This window comes from Manacus vitellinus, unplaced genomic scaffold (assembly GCF_001715985.3).
Source record: "Manacus vitellinus isolate BGI_N305 unplaced genomic scaffold, ASM171598v3 scaffold_41_pilon, whole genome shotgun sequence".
NCBI classification, from domain to species: domain Eukaryota; kingdom Metazoa; phylum Chordata; class Aves; order Passeriformes; family Pipridae; genus Manacus; species Manacus vitellinus.
The window spans coordinates 225104-243821 of record NW_021940545.1 but is presented as its reverse complement, the minus strand read 5'-3'; the positions used below and the strand labels follow the sequence as shown (position 1 = coordinate 243821).

General features: G+C 45.6%; 1 protein-coding gene across 4 annotated transcripts in view; it reads right to left on the bottom strand.

Annotated features, from left to right (window-relative positions):
* The window catches only part of ZBTB44 (zinc finger and BTB domain containing 44), a 36443-nt gene extending 20388 nt beyond the window's left edge, over nucleotides 1–16055 (bottom strand). For 3 of the 4 annotated variants that reach the window (XM_029962091.1, XM_029962092.1, XM_029962093.1), the window contains exon 1: nucleotides 16001–16043. The gene's annotated coding sequence lies outside the window, so the exon portion shown is untranslated. Of the gene's footprint in view, nucleotides 1–16000 lie in introns of all 4 variants that reach the window. The other variant, XM_029962094.1, reaches the window with a different exon arrangement.
* Between the last annotated feature and the right edge of the window lie 2663 nt (nucleotides 16056–18718).

The window sequence follows — 18718 nt, the reverse complement described above, 5'->3', positions numbered from 1 at the left end:
ATTACTCTGATTTGAGGAGGGTGAAGCTGATCCACCACTTACTCCCTCTGCAGTACACAGGGGAAAGACAGTGCCAAGCAAGATGCCACATGCCCAGACATCCCCTGGGATGGAACTGGAACTGCTGTGGCCACCAAGAAAATCAGTTCCTGGGTTTTCTCCAAACTCTTCTGAATTATTTCACTGTAAACGAAACACAACCCACCGTGTTTCACCTTCTTAAGTCCCCCACCTCCCAACCCCCCAAGGGTTTCTGTGTTTCACATGCCTCACACAGTTACCACAATATAGAAATATCATTGGGTTAAACATCAACAACATAACTGGATCTGATTAGTTCCTGGAGTCAGCAGCTTCTTCACATCATCCTTCTTTCCCTTCCACATACACAAAAGCATACCACACTTACAAGCTGCTCATTTGGAGATTCTCAGCTACAAAGAGCAAGTTTGGAACAATTTGCTCCAAATGTCACATATTGAAATGGCAGCTGTCAGAGCCTACCTTGTTCTACACACATTTACACTTGGCTGCTTCTTGTAGCTGGGGTTTCACTTTTGATACTCAAACCCTTTCAGACAGAGGAAAAAGAACTATTCGAGAGAACAGATTAACTAACACTTGACAATATAAAGTCTGGGAGAAACCGTAAGGGCCATTTGAGTTTAAAATGAGATTTCACACTAGTGCAGAGGAAAAAGTTAAGCACAACCAAAACACTCCCTTCACTGAAAGAAAATGGATCGACCTCAAGAGGCATCTGAACATCCAGACTGTTTGTTCTCCAGCATGAATCAAATGAAAAGCATATTCCATTGATCTCAGACCAAAACACTACAGTAAAAGCTTGTAACAGCATATTCTAAAATGGCCTTGGGATACCCTTTCTTCTGAAATCCCAGGCGCTGCCGCAGTTCCTTGGCACATCAGAAGTCCAGAAGTGCTTCTGTTCCAGAAGTGCTTCTGCAACTGGCTACAAAAGGAATAAAACATTCACAAGGACTATCCACAGAACAATCTGGTATTTAGAAACAGTACCAATACATCATTACGAACAAGGAGAAAATCAAGAGCAATCCTCCCAGTTCCTGTAGGCTCAGAATAACCCATTTTTCTGTTCAGCTGAGTGAGAAATGCTCATCCCTCAGTCCCTAAGTGAGAGCTCGACTCTGTTGCCCTGCTCTGAACCATTCCTTGTCTTGCTTCCCCCCTCCTGCAGCCTCTCCCCTCCTCTGGTTTCCTTTCCTCTTCTCCTTTCATCATTTAATTCCTTGACCTTGATCTGGTTACAGAATTCAAAATAAAATAGTGGAAGTCAGTGATGTGCAATAAACTGATTTAAATTTATTAAGGAGCAGCGTTCCTGCCATGAATGTGGGATATTGCTCTGTCAAATCACTTCTGTAAAATGACTTTCCCCCTCATTGCATTGACACCACCATTTAAACAAGTGGCTCCTATCCAGGCCTCAGTGTGGACAAGGAGCATTTTTGGGAAAATCCAAAGGGGTGGGCTGAGGAGGGCAAACAATATCAGTTCCTTACAGTTAATGAGGAAGTAAAAACATCAAATAGTTTTAGAAGACAATTTAAACAATTTGAAAATATTCTTCACATGAAAAGCTGAGCGTGCTAAAGCAGCCAAGTTATAAAATGAATCAACTCTCTGACAATCTCTCGGTGGCACAGGGCATTTTTACAGCTGCACTCCCAGTGACCAAAGAGGGGAAAGGGCTGCAGCGTTACAGTTTCACCCCAAGTCCAACATTTCCGTCCCATTACCATTTTGAAATGACATTTTGGCATGTCTGATTTCCCATTATCAGCCAGTCCCTGACGGAGCTGTTGGACCATAAAGTGCAGGGTGGCAGATCCAGGAGTGATTACAGAACCAAAATCCAGAACTAAATATACCTGTTCCCTTGCAACTGCTGGGGTGGGGAGAGCAAGGTGCACACCTAAACTAAGTGATAAGTGGGTTGGAGCTGGCAAAGTTGTTCATCTTTGAGCCACAAACTATTAGGGATTCTCCAAGCAGGGATCAGGGATGGTATCACAGAGACAGAAGCATTTCCTCCTCCTCTCCACAATCCCGAGGCACACACACCTTGCCCACAACTCATGGATTATTTCTAAGCTCTAGGAAAACATGATGAAATTTAAAGACACTTTCACAAGTTTTAAAAGATATTCCCAGTGGGACACTTTAGCCCATATTTAATGGGTTGTATTGAACAGACATTTGCAGTTTAAGAGAATGTTTTTTCCAGAGTCCATCCCTGCCCTGGAGATATGTGGGGATTCACCACCAAAGCACAGATCCTTGGAGAAGGTGAGAATTCAAACATGAGCACTACAGGACTTCCAGAGCAAGGAGAATTTTGTCCACTATTAGCCAAAAGCAGTGCGAAGGGAAGTGCTACTGCACCAGACTTTGTACAGTTTAGTTGAAAATTAGTTGGTTTTTTTTTACTCCCAGGAGTACTAACAGAGACCTGACCTTTAAGTAGTTCAGGGTAACTCAGCTCATTCTGACTATTTCAAGGCTACCGAAAAACAAGTTTTAGCAAGTTACGAAGTCACATTCACTATTTTGGCATTAAACATGTGTCAAGTTTCTGTGCTTAGAAACCATAAAGAAGAAACTGTACTCTATAAATGTAATGTAATGAAACTGTAAATTGAAAAGAAACTAGAACAGAACTGAAAAATATTCCTCACGTGACCTGCCTACTTCATGTACACCAAGTTTAGCTCCTTATTCACCTTCTGCTGCGCCTCAAATCATTGGGTTTGAAACATGGTACCTACAATAATCTTTTGGAAGAGTCACTGAACGAAACTCACAGAGCTGCTCACATTCAGTTTCTCACTTAAGTCACATCATTTTACAACAGAAGAAATTTTTAGCACCACAAAACTACCACCCCACCTTTAACCTCCATATCCTGACCTGTGGCAACTTAGAGCATGAAAACACTAAATTTTTCTGAATACTGAAATCAACAGACTTCAGATACATAAATGCCATGTTGGCTTTGGTACTCAAAAAGCTCAGGAAATTCCCACCCTTATGGAAATTCTCAGCAATCCCTTAGGTACACTTACCTGTGTGTGAGCCTATGGTGGAAATCAGGTCACTAATTATTTTTTTTAATTTATTTTTAATGCAGATCACTCCTTGGGCACTGGCAGCACCATCCCATCAACAGCAGCAGCCAGACACAGACAAATGTTCCACATGGATAAACATGTGACCTGGATCACTTTATCTCTGTCACTACAGTACACAGGTACCAGCACCCCCCTCTCTCAAATTAACTGGTTTGTATAATTAAGTTCACGATTTAATCAGAATAACTGCTCTTAGTGCGTATTTAACTTCAAGTTGGCTACTTCTATTTCAGCCTTGCAATACTTGTGTATCTAAACACGCATCTGTTTCCCCAACAGCAGCTGGCCTAATAAAAGGTACTATCTCCACTATAGATCTGGCCCCGCTTCACTTCACAAACTGCTGGCTGGAGCTGCCACACTGTTCTTGTTTCAAACAAACCAACAGCACTTTCTAAACTTTATTTAAAACCATATTTTAACCCAGGTCAGTAAACCTAGTTAGAACTCAGCCCAACACAGCCAAGCCTGATGGTACTCATGAAAAAGAGGAGGCAAACAGGAGGCTTCTGTGCTCAGAATCACATCAGTGTGCAGCATCCACTTTGGTGCTCTGGAATCTGTGGAATGCAAACCTGTAACCTTTGGCTGCAGTGGGTGAGAGGACTAGGGAAATTAACCATCCTGGGAAGTATGCAGGGCTTCAGAACTTCCATTTCCTCTAGGACAGCAGATTTAAAACCCTGAGTGCACAAAGGAACCAGTGTTGAGGCATAAACACCGTTCTGTTAAACCTGAAATAGATGCTGAGCTCCAGCCTGTACATGGAGTGAGGTGATGCCATGCCCTGTGAAAACCTGGGAGCTCAGTGCTGGGGCTGAGTTGGCCCTTGGTCTCTCAGTTCAGGAACCAGACTCTGATTCTCCAAATGACTCCACTGAAATACCCTAGGACACTCCTGTGTCCCTTTCCTCCCAGCTCCTCAGAAGAGGACAACTTCTTGTTTTAAGGAGTTTGGAGGTCTTTTGTTCTTGGGCATGTTCTTTGCACATGGGACAGTCCTCTGGGAAGATCTGCCCAGCAAAGAATGGCTGATGGCAGGTAAGTAACTCCAGAGGACTCCACTTGGGCGCTGGAATGGAAGAGCAATTTCACCTAACAAGTCAGAGGCCTGAAGTTCTACAAGCCACCCATTTATCGTTAGCATTAACACTCCCTTTCACAGCAGAAGGCATACAAAAGTGTGTTGTGCTTTGCCTGTGTACTCCAGAAATACTGTACTTGACAAGATCATATATTTTGTAAAGATTGGGGTTTTGGACACCACTGTTGACAAGTTCACATGCCAGAGATTTTGAGCCACTGCCTTCACGTACCATTAGTGTCATCCCCAGAAAGCATTTGTTGGCTGCTCTGTACTCACACCCAAGCTTGTACCTATGTTCAACACTTAATTTTTATTTTTATTTGCAAGAATACTTTCCGAGGATGCAAATTGCTTCACAAGCAGCCACCTCTTCCTTTGAAAAACTCCTGGTAAAGAGACTTTCCAAATTCTAAAATTTATATCTTCCTAAATTTTAGGTAGAGTCCACCAGAGGCTGCTGCAGAAGGGTGGCAGGCAGTACTCCAGCACTAGAGTTAAGCTTAGTGGAGGCAGATAAAACACTATCAGGAAGCACCATGGGTCAAACTGATCCAGATCTGTGTAAATAACATACATAATTTTCAGAGTCTCTAAGTGTTTAACACATGGAAACTACATTGTGCCAATAAGCTCTCCCTGTTCCCCAATTTTAAATACATTTGTAAGCATCTAGATAAAAGTTTCTCATGAGCACTGTAAGAGCTGAGGTTTACAAAGTCAAAACACCAAGGCTGAAACTCTTTACAAAAAACTGCTGAAAAGATTTGCACATCTGGAAATCCTGAGCTGTAACAGCACTCATGAAAACTTCTGGCAGCAACCAAGGTAAACCTCTGCAGGGCAGGAAACAGGCAGGTACAAAAGCACACAGTATTTCTTTAAGTTCTCCATCAGACCATCAGGAACAGTATTTATTCCATTAGGAACAGTATTTATCTGCAAAGGACAAGGAGAAAAAGCATCCAATAGTTTCCCTTCCAATATAATTATGCAGGAACAAGGCAGACCCAGGGTGTCCATGAAATACGTGTTTCCTACTCCTAACGGATCTCTTCAGTTTCCCCAAAATGAAACCCTATAATAACAGAAAACAAAAGCTTTAACTGTACCATGCCATGAGAAGAAAGCAGATGTGTGTGGCCATGGTAAGGTCCCAGCTCACAGTCACAGTACTGACTCACATTGTCACTGCTATTGAAAACATTAATATTTCACAAGGATAGGAAGAGAATGACTCGGATCATGGAAACGTGAATTTGCACGATGCAAATCTAGTAGGTGCGTTTTAATTCCCAGGGCTGGTGAACGCATTGAGACAAGTAGCAGGGTGCCAAACCCAGCAATTAATTCTACAAAATGGTTTTATTGTCAGTTGAGATGGTAGGTCAGCTGCAACAGAACACTCCTGAGAGGATAAAATTAGAAAACATTTACATGCACATTTTAGGGGAACAGCACCAACAGACTTTCCCTACACAGAAGAGCATTATCTTAGACTGGTTTTTGTGACTGGAACTTCAGCTGAGTGTTGAATCCAGGAGCTGACCCCCCTTCTCCCTGAGATGCTGAGGCTCCCAGCCACTTGTCATCACTGCAATTTATCACTCTAAACACAGTCACTGGTTTTGGCAACTGGGCCTTATTCACTCTTGGTTTTTTGGAAGAAGCTAATATAGTTAACTTGAGTCATGATGAGTCCAGGGCCTGCTTAGCAATTTTGTCATGCTCATCCATCACTTACAGTGGGTTCTGAGGCTTGGAATGCACAGTGATTCAGAACTTCAGTAGCTCATCCCTCACCTGCCACTGCCCTCAGGACACGTCCCCTGAGCTTGGCTGTCTGGACTCAGCTCATCTGAGCAGAACAGAAGGGGCCTGTGGGGAAGTCAAAGTACCCTTAGAGACTGAGACCCTGTGGTGACTCAACACTAACCTTGTCCTGCAAAATCATACAATATTTAGGTTGGAAAAGACCTTTTCAGTCTGAAAGGCTGAGAGAATTGGGATCGTTCAGCCTGAAGAAGGGAAGGCTTCAGGGTGACCTAACTGTGCCCTGCCAGTGAGTGCCTGAAGGGGCTGACAAGAAAGATGGAGAGAGACTATTTACAGGGATCTGGAGTGACAGGACAAGAAGGAGTGGCTTCAGACAGACAGAGAGTAGGGTCAGATTTGGATATTAGGAAAAAAATTCCTCTCTGTGAGGGTGGTGAGGCCCTGGCACAGGTTGCCCAGAGAAGCTGTGGCTGCCCCATCCCTGGAAGTGTCCACGGACAGGTTGGACAGGGCTTGGAGCAACCTGGGCTAGTGGAAGGTGTCCCTGCCCATGGCAGCGGGATGGAATGAGATGGGCTTTAAGGCCCCTTCCAACCCAAACCATCCCGGGATTCTATGATTCCATGAATCTGTGCTGCCTGGTAGGACAGGGAATGGCACCATTCTTGAAATCCAGTTCAGCACCTTTCTGGCACTTTATTTCAACTTCTCCTTGCCAGAAAGCCAACAGCACCTTTAGCATGTGCTTCTACTTCCTCCTTGTTTTTGCAGAACTTCAGTATTTTTACACCATGGATATTAAGTACTGTTAAAGCAATGCAGCCCAAGAACAAATCAGAACTACTTGTTCAGTTCAAAATATCTCAGTTGTCTAAACTATAAAGCTCCAATAAAAAGAGTAGTTTCCAGACCGAGATGACCAAAGTCATCCTCATGTTGTCTTTTATATGCTGCCTCAGCATATAAAAGTGGAAAAAAACCCAAAACATGTTTCTCATGTAATGAGAAAGAGGTGTACATGTCTACTACTTTTATTTTAGAATATTAAATCCAACATAAAACATCACAGAGCTGTTGTTCTGGTACTGGGATGTCATAGCAAAGAAAAAGTTGAAAACCATTTGTCAAACTATCACTATTTTTCAGGAATTGCTGTTTCTACATCAAACATGATGTGCAACGTGTCTGGCTTGTCATTTCCTCGTGCAAGTGATGTTTCCAGATCTATTCTTGTCCCTCATCATCCTGCATATACTGCCTACAGGAAGGGGCCTGCAAGACTTTCTCCTGACTGATCTCAAACTGGTAGGAGAATTTAATCCTACTGCAAACCTCTCTTTTTAATTTTTATGTCAGGAACTGCACATCACTTATGTCTCAGGCAAATGAGAGTTGTGGTATCTGCAGTTGATAACCAGTACACAGATAAACCAGGACATTCTTAACTGTGGAAGTGTCACAGAGCTGGAATTTCAGACAACCTGGAGCTCTGTACATGACACTGAGTATGCTGGATTAATACAGCAGGAAGATTAAAGCACAGCTACAACTCCTGGCCCAGATAAAACTTGCAGATTAAAGATCACCCTGTAGGTGTGTAAAACATGCTACCACTCCTTTCATTAGAAGTCAATCTAAAAGTGTTTCCATTAGACACTGCTGTGATAAAACACTGGTATTTGAATTCTCAGGGAAAAGGTGTCAGTGCAACACAAGATGCAGGATTGTTCAAAGACTGTCTCATTTTTTAATACACACCTGCAAAAAAGCTTGGCAACATTAACACTGTGATAATTTCTTCTCTCAAATATTTAGTGTACAAGGTCTGATTATTTAAAAATATAGAGATGTTTTCATCTCTCAGAGATATATGATTATAGCTGTTTGTATACAACTGCAGAAATGTGGTGAAATAAAAACAATCTGAAGAAAAAAAGACTTAAGAATAAGAAAACAAACAGAAAATGGGACACCACCTGTGTTTACTGAAGTTAAAGTCTTTATCTCAAACTTGATAATGTATTTTTCAGAAAAAGAGGAAATGCCAGCTATGATGAGACCTTAATTAAAATGTTTTAATAACATGATCTAGAGCTATTAGTGAGAACAAGGAGATGAAGAGACAAACTGAAGCTAAGGAGCTGGCTGAAAGAAAGTAACTCATGTACCTGAAATAATAGGTTAAAGAGTTCACCTGGGAAGTGCCATAAGGACTTGTTATAGCAAAGACACTGGCTCAAAAAATGCTGATGAAAAGGTTAAGCACAAGACATAAAAACAAATGACTGAGAACTGGCATCCTGGGAACAGAAGGAACTTCATGGGAAATCCATCAGTTTGAAATTAATATTTGACATGATATATTAAGGAGCCAATAATGGACTTGAGCTGTAAACTGGAAGCCAATGAGTTAAAAGTAACTTGGGAGCAAGATCTCCACACTATTAAATTACAGCCAACCAAAAGGCCCCCAGAACCACCAGCCTATTGCAATGCCTCATTTTTGGTCAGGTATTTGTCAATATGTATTTTCACCTCCTGAAAGATTCTCAAGAGGGGGTTTTTGGTTTATTTTCCTTCTCTGGGCAGCTCCCCCTTAACGTCTCTGCAAAGTAAACATAGATCTTTTCAGAGCATCTGACTTTACCAACCACATTCCAGCTAGAACTGAGAGAGTATACATTAAGTTCACTGATCAGCATGACAGCTCTTAATCTCAGGATCTAATTAAAAGCAGAGATTACAATAATCAGGGCAGGACAGTAGTGCTGTATGTAAATTGATCTGACGCCACTGGCCACTTTTATGCAACACAAGATGTTCTTTGAGACCATTTACAGATACATAATTAAGATAAATGTCATTTTTTAAGGCTCTGTACCTTCCTACATAACTCAAATTTGCTGGCTCCAACAAAATCCGTGTTTCATGCAACAGCCAGACTCTGAAGGAAACTTTATCTGTGGAGAATTGCCTTGTTTTCCCCAGCCTTGACAGAGTTGTTGGAGTTTTGGTGTGATCATTTGAAGTCGGCTCTTTGGGAGAACAGAGTATTACCATTCACTATTTCAAAGGACTCAGATTTAACTTGTTGCCTTTCTGAAGCTGCAGTGCAGGGCATAAAGTTTATGTGCCTAATATAGCTTTCACATGGTTGAATAAGCAAACCAGATAAATGCCACCTTCCTCAGCCTCCAGCACTTTCAACATTGCATTGTAGGAATCTCACATTAGTGCTCCATGTAACACATAAAAGCAAATTTTCTGACAGTACTTAAAACTGAGGCTCATTTAAGAACATGAGCAGTAGCTGCTAAAAGGCCTTGTTCCACACTGAATTACCTTTATTCTCATAATAAAAATTAATGTATGAACGTCACTGGACAGAGTGTTTTGGGATATTTCACAGCAGATTCACTGTCCTGTACTTTGTTTTTCATCAGCTCTCCAAAAAAGCACATGATCAAACTACCAGATCTGTCCTGAAAGTAAGATGTTTGTGTCATCAACATATGAAACAAATCTCCATTTAAGGCTTTTTTTACTAGAATAAAAGCAACAAGTGAATTCATAGTCGTCACTGTATCCTTACACATGGAAGTGCCTCAGAATGTCATCAGATTATAGGACTGATGTGTTACATCCCTGAGGCACACATTCAAATTTAACAATGGCAGTTTTCATGCATCATTTTTACGTGATCTCAGTAACTTCTTTACACGTTCACTCCATGCAAACTCAGGTTAAATTTTCCCCAAATTTCTCAGTGTAGAAAAGCCGCTTCATGACTGCTTCCCACTCTGTGTAATAAAAAGCAAGGCTTCAGTTTTATAATCCTTGGTCTTTAAAAGCAGCAAAAAAAAATACAATCGAAAATTAAATTCTTTTAAGTACTGCAAATTGCCAAAAAATATCCATAAAGTACTTTCATTTGTCACGTGGCAGCAACCTGCTGGTTTAAACTAGAACGCTATTTTTTCTTGTTTTACCATGGCTACCCACTGCATTTCAGTCTTCACTCTCAGAAAAGCATATCGATATAAACTTGGGAAAAATATACATGAAAGGCTACTCAAGTCAGCCTCCTAAATTAGTCATGAAAGTAAAAATTTCCAAGCCCTTTTTGGTGCTAGAATGTGGAAGAAATATCAGGTAAAATGGCATGGGTTTTGTAACTCACACCAAAACATTCTTGTAGGGTTACAAAAAATGGCAGTTTCTCTCTCACTTTTATTCCAGATTAACGAGGAAGTGTTATACTGCAATGAAATCCACGTTAACTATAAATAATGAATTTTTGTGCAGTGCAATGCAAATCTCAACTCTCCCCGCAGCACCCCAGCCCCATTAACACTTCAAGTGCTGGAAGCAAGACCGAGGAAAAACCTGAGTGAAGAGCAGAGGGGAGAGATCACGGCAAAGCCTCCCATCCCATGCAATCTGCAGAGGAGAAAAGGCAGGGATAATCCAGACGGCATGGACTGCTGCCAGCTAGTCAAGGTGTCACAGACATATAAACAACAGCCACCTTTCCAACGGAAGCAGCTATAAGGAATCCTGAACAAGCTCAAGCAAGGCAGGAATGTGGTTGTGTCATCACCCTTTCAGCACTACGTGTACCCTTTATTTTCCTAATGACTCATTTATGCAGATAAATGCCTAAAAGGAGCTCTTCTTGGCCCCCAAACTAAAAATCCTTGTATTTATCTACAAATCATGTTATCAGGTGAGCAGCGACTCCACAGGCTGCAGCTGCCTGCCCTTGTATGGCCAATGCTGGGCTGGCAGAACCATATCCAAGGAGAGTTTTGTGGGTTTTTTTAAATGTAGCATTTCACAGAAACTTCTCACAGTAGGTATTTCATAACAGGGGCATTTATCCACTTAAAAACCCCAAAACAAAGACAGAAGACTGCAGAAACTGTCAGCCCACAGAGCTCCAACATTGTCAATATCTGTCGCTAACATGGGACCAACTTTCCCTTAACTCAGCAGTTATTCCCAAATGTACTAGTAATTTCCAAGACATGGCATCTTCATGCTTCCATCACCTTCCAACAGATTTAACTCTGGTAAGTATCACTGAAATTGTAGTTTTTCCATAACACACTCTTGGTAATATCCAAATACAAAATGCTTTATCAAGCACCATCTGTAGCTGTATTTATAAACTCAGATCTTCTTCAGTAGCTCTACCTATATTTCCACTAAAATATCTCTCACTACAATTACTATGTTCACTTGTACTTCTGAATATAAAACATTACACACGGTAAATGTTTATAATGTTATCACAGATGAAATACAAAGTGTCCTTTTAGAAAGCATCTCTTCATGCTCTGAAATGCTTTTATTCAGCCTTCTTGTGTAGAGCAGGCAAACAAATATTGTGGTCAAATCACCCCAAATAATAAACCCCAAAGTGCAGTAGATGCACAGGGGACATGACTGAGCTGTCTGTGTTTGCTCCTCCACTCTTCCCCTGATGATTTACTCCCGGCCACTGTCACACACCACATGCTGAGCCCAACACACTTTTTGCAGTCCTTATTATCCCATCGTTCCCGTGCTCTGATAAACCTGTTCATGTGAAATAATTATTTCACCAGCCCTGAATTGGAATGCATTAAAAACACGCTATCGACAAATAATGCACAGTTTAAGTCCCTTCCTTAACTTGATTAATTGGAATGTAAGAATTAAATTAAAAGCTGGGCGTTTACGGTTCCTGTCATCCCATTTTATCAGGTTTGCAGCTCTTTTCCTACCACCACCATTTCATTTAGGCACCTTGCACAAATCCCAGTACATTTGCTTTCATCCAGTGAAACCATTAGAAGAATCAATTTGATCTCCAAGGCAAGCTAAGAGTAATGGACTCCAATGTTTACTTAGCAGTAAGCACACAACTATTTAATTAGATCTGGATGCTGGAAACTGCATCTTGGAGGCAACAGCCGCAGCCACAAAGAGTGAGGAGTTTCAATTTGTTACAGAAATCAATGTTTTTAGGATTTTTTTTCTGCTTATAACTACTGACTTCCATATGGAAACGCTGTCACAGGTAGAGGCATCTCTCCCAACCGGTTTGGCTCCTGCAATCTCACACAATACTTCCCCAAGGGAAGGAGCAATTAAGCTGCTGCCCCTTCTCAGCCACACGCGATTCCAAGATCGATGTTGTATTTGAAGTGACAGACTGTGAACAGGCTCTGCAACTGTGGCATTTCATTTAGAAGGCAGTACTTGACACATTGAAGCATTTGGAATTCCTGAAGTCTGGCTGTCTGCACGGTTGCATAATTTGAGCAGGGATAACCTACTTATAACTGGGAGAGGGAGAAAAATGTCAACAGACAACCCCTTCTACGTCAGGGGACATCTCCTTCCTTGTCACGTGCCAGCAGAAGCATCACTGCTTTGTCACAGTTTGACTTTCTTCTTGTTTAAACTAGTGGATTACACTGCTAAAAGAAGTGATATATCTGGAGATATACCACCAGATGTTCTCCCACACACTCAGACATTCTCTGAGCCCACCGAAAAAGAAGTTTACCAGATGTAATGGTCAAGGCCGGTGAAATAAGTTGTGAAATAACTCACACAAATGTGAAGGACCCAAGACTTGGTCCTGGTTACACGAACACCTCACACACCACAGGCACCACACATTCATTCACAAGGACTTAAAAATACTTTTAGCAAGTCATGGGATACAACCAAAACCAATGTTTGGGTGCTTGTTCAACCTCAGTCAGGGGGAAGCTGTATTTGCTTTTGATCCTCTTGGCAAACAGCTGACCAGACCCTCTGAACAGCACAATTCCCTACAGACACCACAGAATGAAACCACCCCTTTGGAAAGTGCCAGAGTTTATGATTAACCTCCTGTTGCAACAAACATGGCAAGGATTCAGTTTCACTCGCTCACTACTCCTCTTACGCACTGCACAAGGAATACACAAGGACACTCTCCCCCCTCCAAGCCTCAGTCACAGAAACAGGAATTCTCTCACCCTGTAAACAAATCCAGTGTGATCCTCCCTCCTGACAAGTCAGCATCCCTGCAACACCCACCTGGGGAGACTAAAGTAGGGCTGGAAATTCCCTCCCCCTGGAAAGGGACTGCTTGGAGTGTTTGCACCAATTAAAGCTTCGGATTAAAACCAGCTGTTTAAATACAAGTAGTCTCGAGGGAGAGACACTTAGAGCATTGTAACTGGTTTCTGGAATAAACAGTTTGATATCAGTGGCAGCATTTACACTGGGAGAGCCATGTCTGAGTTCTCAGGTTCAGTTCCACCTCCTTAAATAGCTGTACTTAAACCCAGGCAAGGTCCTCAGGTGCATCACAACTCAGACCTGAGTCATGTGTAGACATCAAGTAAGAGACCTCCATGGCAGAAGAAAAACATTTTGCACTCAAAATACCCCAAAGGCTCCTGGATGCTGGTCTGTGACCTGCCCGCACAGGAGTCATTCCCACTCAGCATCATCTTGCAGGGTCCACAGAGCAGTGCCATAGGTGTGTCCCACACGTGAAAAACAACACATCACCTTGTCTATAGAAATACTCAGCTGGGAGCCAGAGATCAGCTCAGGACGGGAACTGGGAGACCTGCACCTCAGGAAGAGCTGCCAGGTGGCTACCTGGGGGATACACCCCAAGGAAAATAAAATAAAAATTTTGAAAGGGAAAAGGAAGAGCCTCGTGCCAAGCAAAAGCACAGAAGGAAAGCAGGGGCAAACATGTAACTAGGAAACCTGAGAAACTCCCCATGTGGGTACAGCAAACCAAGGGCCTCAGCTGAGGAAAACTATGAAAGCAGGAGACTTCTAGAAACGTCTAGGATGGTTTGGGTTGGAAGAGGCCCTAAAGATTATCTTGTCCAACTCCCCTGCCATGGGCAGGGACACCTTCCACTAGCCCACGATGCTCCAAGCCCTGTCCAACCTGTCTGTGGACACTTCCAGGGATGGGGCAGCCACAGCTTCTCTGGACAACCTGTGCCAGGGCCTCACCACCCTCCCAGGGAACAATTTCTTCCCAATATCCCATCTAACCCTGCCCTCTGGCAGTGGGAAACCATTCCCCCTTGAACTGTCACTCCACGGCCTTGTCCAAAGTCCCTCTCTATCTCTCTTGGAGCTGGAGTGCCTGGAGTGCCTCCTTTAGGCACTGGAAGGGGCTCGGAGGCCTCAGAAAAGATCCTGGAATGGACAAATTATGTATATGACCAGAAAAAGAGAAAGTGATGGTATTTTAGACCTGTGGGATCTGCAGATACCCAGGCAGTACAAAGGCTACTTGATTTTACTCTGGTGAACTGTTCAGCAAAGAAAACCTCAAAGCCAAAGTGAAAACCAAGGTAGGCTTAACCTGATAATATCACAGTGCAGGATCAACAGGGACCAGGAAGGCAAAAAGTGGAAATCTCAGCCATGAAAGGTGGAACAGGCAGCCAAGAAGAGACAAGCGGTGGGTACAGGGCTGACCTCCCTGGCCCATGCAGCAGGGAAGAGCTGGGGGCAGGACCTGGAACAGCTGCCACAGGGCATCTCTGGGAACATCTGAGACATGAAAGGACGAAGTGGGAACCTTCTCCCTGGAAGCATGTAGGAGAAATGTCTGCCTGTCCCAAAGGCTACTGGTGAAACACTGGTTGCACCTTCCTGAGGTGTACAAACATACACAACATGGGATGCACCAGCTTTTGGCAGGAAATCAGTGGGATAACCCTCGTGTGTGTGGAGGAGGAGACACACATCCTTCATCAGTGGGCAGAACAGGCTCCACAGCACAGGAGATGGGCTGGAGGAGTCATCTCTCGGGCTCTGGAGAAGGATACGTCTCCTTGGGTGGGGAAAAACTCAGCAGCTTTTTGTAGACAGGTAGGAGCCTCATGGAGTGGAGGATTTAATGGGCTCAGGAGGTCAAGCATGGAGTTGATTTCACCTTTACATGGAAACAGGGATAGCAGATTTTGTGAGGTACTGTGTGGGAAAGAGGCAACAGGCTCTGGGCAAGCAAGAAGCAGATTATACCCTCCCAAAATCTGCCAATGTTTATGTCTCTATAGCAATGTAATTCTGGATAGATAGAAGGAGAGCAGAAAAACACAGAGCAGGTCTGGGCAGGTGCATGGCCACAGAGGCAGCACAGCAGACCCCAGCAGATGGGCACTAAAGAATGTGCAGAAAGGGCTGTTGTAGGAAAAAACCAAACAACAACACGAGAACAGCAGGCTCTGCCCAACAACTCGTGGGAATCCCTCTAATTCCTCCCATAAGCTGCAGTGGAGGCAGCAGGTATCCCGTTGGGATGCAGGAAACAACACAACTGCCCCTCACACCCCCTGGAACTACAGGTTTGATGTGCACCCAAGGGCCTGGGCAGTCACCCCTCAGGGCAGGGGACACCCAAGGAGGGGTGACACCGGGACAGGGAGCAGGGGACACCCCCAAACACAGACACAGAGGCAGGGAACATCCCCGGAGGGAGGTGACATCCCCAAACAGTGGGACACGGGGCAGGGGACACCCCTAAACACCGGTACAAGGGCACGGCATACCCCCGGAGGGGCAAACACTTGCACAAGGGGCAGAGAACACCCTCGGAGGAAGGTGACACCCCCAAACACTGGCACGGGGGACACCCCCGGAGGGAGGGGACACCCTCGCCGCGGGAACCCTGCGGTGCGGCGCGAGGGTGACACGGCCCCGCGTGGAGGGGACACCGGCTGTTGCAGCCCGCGCAACGCGATGTCCCCGGGGGGGGCGCAGCGCAGCCCCGGGGTCCGCGGGGCACGGCCCCGGAAAACACCGGCCAGGGAGAGAAATGAGGGAGGGAGAGGGGCCGGGGCCGGAGCCCTCCCGCCCCGGCCTGAGGGGGAAACCTGCGGGCCGGGCCGCGCCATGCGAACACGCCCCCCTCCCGCCCCAGGCCTTGGCCGCGGCTTCCCGTTACCTGCGGGCGGTCTGTGAGGCCGGGTCCACTATCTGGGGCCCTGACGGCGGGACAGTGGAGGCCGGCCCGGGGAACGAGCGGGAATATTTGGGGATTTGGGGGGCCGGAGGCCTTCCGCCCTCCCCCTCGGGCGGCCGCGCGGGGGGGCGGGGGGGGGGGCGCGACATCCACCCCGCGCGAGGGGCCCGTGGAGGGGCGCGGCGCGGGGCGCGTCACGGGGGGCGGGGGAGCGCGCGCCGCCGGCAGAGCCGACCGCGCCGCGCCCGCCCGGGCCACTTTGTTTGTGTCCCCCAATGCACCGCGCCGCGGGGGCGGGGCCTCGCGCGTGCGCACGGAGCGGCCCCGGCCGGCGGGGGCACCGGGAATGGGGGGATGGGAACGGGAACCGGGACCGGGGGGATGGGAACCGGGAACGAGAACCGAGAACAGGGGATGGGAACCAGGGACGGAGTCCGGGAACGGGAACAGGGGGATGGGAACCGGGAACGGAAACCAGGAACGGGAATGGGGGGATGGGGACCGGGGCCGGGACCCAGGAATGGAAACGGGGAACGGGAACCGGGAATGGGAACCGGGAAAGGGGGGATGGGGACCGGGAATGGGACAATGGGGACTGGGAATGGGGGAATGGGGGAATGGGAACGGGGACCGGGACCAGGAACCGGGAATGGGGGGAGGGGAACTGGGAACGGGGACTGAGAATGGGGGGACGGGAACCGGGAATAGGGACCAAAATGGGAACTGGGAATGGGAATGGGGGGGATGGGAACCGGGAATGGGAGGATGGGGACTGTGAATGGGAACCGGGAATGGGGGGATGGGGACTGTGAATGGGAACCGGGAGTGGGGGGGGCCAGGGCTGTGTAACAGTGGGGGACGGTGTCCTAGTGCACCTTAGTGAGGGGTAATGGGGTCCAAGTGAACCCCAGGGTGGGGACAGGGTCCTAACGCACTGCAGTGGGGGGAGAGGAGTCTCAGTGCTCTATAATAGGGGGTAATGGGGCCCTAGTGGACCTCAATGGGGGGAAAGCGGTCCTAGTGCCACATAATGGGGTAACAGGGTCCTGTGGGTGTACCAGCATGGGGGTAATAGGGTCCCAGTGCACCTTAATGGGGGGTAATGGGGTCCCAGTGCCACCCAATGAGGAGTAATGGGGTCCCAGTGCACCCAAATAGTGGGAAAACAAGAGTCCCAAAACCATGCAAACCACCTCCAGTTTGCATCCCTCCCAATGAACTTTACAGTTAATGAGTCTCTCATTAATCCCCCCCCAATAATTTGGCCCAAATCTGCACTAACTCGGGCTAAAATCGGTTTAATCTGATGGGATTAACAGAACCCCTTCCTCGAAGCCTTGTTTTGCAGTGGGGTTTTTGCTGTGTTTGGGTTTTTTTGTGGTGAGCACTCAGTGAATTGAAGCAGGAAAGAGACTGAACAGCCATGGTCCAAAAATGTTAATCAGCAGGAAAAAAATCTAAAACCAGTCCCTGGAACAGCCATGACAAAAAGAAAAGAAGAGGCCAAACTTCCCTTGCTCTGTTGTGAAAACTCTGGGATTCATTTAGATGATTCCTTGCAAAACTGGGAGGAGAATCAGAGCAGAGAGTTGGACTCTGCTTAATTCCCTTTCACTTCCTCTTATCTTGGCTTTATATTCCCAGGGATCTGTATTGTAACCCTGATACACAGCAGCCTCCTGTTGCAACTCCTGTGTAAAGCAGGAGTAAAATAGAGCTGATTTCAGCCTATTATACGTGTGCAGGGGTTGTTTCCACTTTCATAAGACATAATTTTCAGGGAAATCTGCTCCTGGCTATCCATGGTAACTCCTGAATCACAGAGGATTAACACAACAACCTAAGGCTGCCATCCCTCACCTTCAAAATGCTCTGAAAAGTCTCGATCAAGGAGTGTTTGATGGTGAAACTGTTGTAGATGGAGTGATCTAAATCAACCAAGAGCCAGTGCTGGTTCCTGTAGATGCAGAATCAGATTTGCTTTTTCTCACTGGCTCTGTAGATGTGGTTGTTGCATCTTTAAAATGGTTTCAAAATGATTATTTGTAACCATTTCAGGAATAAAGCATCAGGTGGGAGCAGCAGAGATGCTTAGTCAGTGCTGTGGGTTGTTACACGTGCTTGTATCTAGCTCGAGACTTGCTCTGAGCAGGACACAAGGGAAATCAGGTCCAAACTACCCAAATTCATGTCTGGAAGACATGAAATTCAGCGTGGCCTGTGCCCTCACATCCTCCAAGTAAGGCATTCATACCACCAGCCTTTAAACCTGCTCCATGAGGCCTGGAAATAAACCATAAAACTTCAAAATGAAGGACCACTGACTTTCTTTTTAAGGAATTAATTCATTAATAAACTGATCATTCCTGGATGCAGGAAAGATGGTAGGTTTGGGATCAGAGCACTACATATCATCACCATGGAGGGGCACATCAGCCTCCCCAGCCTGGCTCCAATCTCAGTTTCCTCTCCCTGCAGCAGGAAAGGCTGTTTACTAATAACAGTTTATTAGCCCTCGATACCTGGAGAGGTTCTCCAGTGATTCCCAGATCCATGGCATTTGCTGGAATAAACCAGGGAAGGAGCTGTATTGATTTCCACATGCTCAGGTTTCCCAAGCTACTGGGTTGTCCTTTATTACTCTGCTTTTTCCGTGGAGTTGCAGTTCCTCAGTGAGGAGCTGAGGAGGGTGTTTTATGA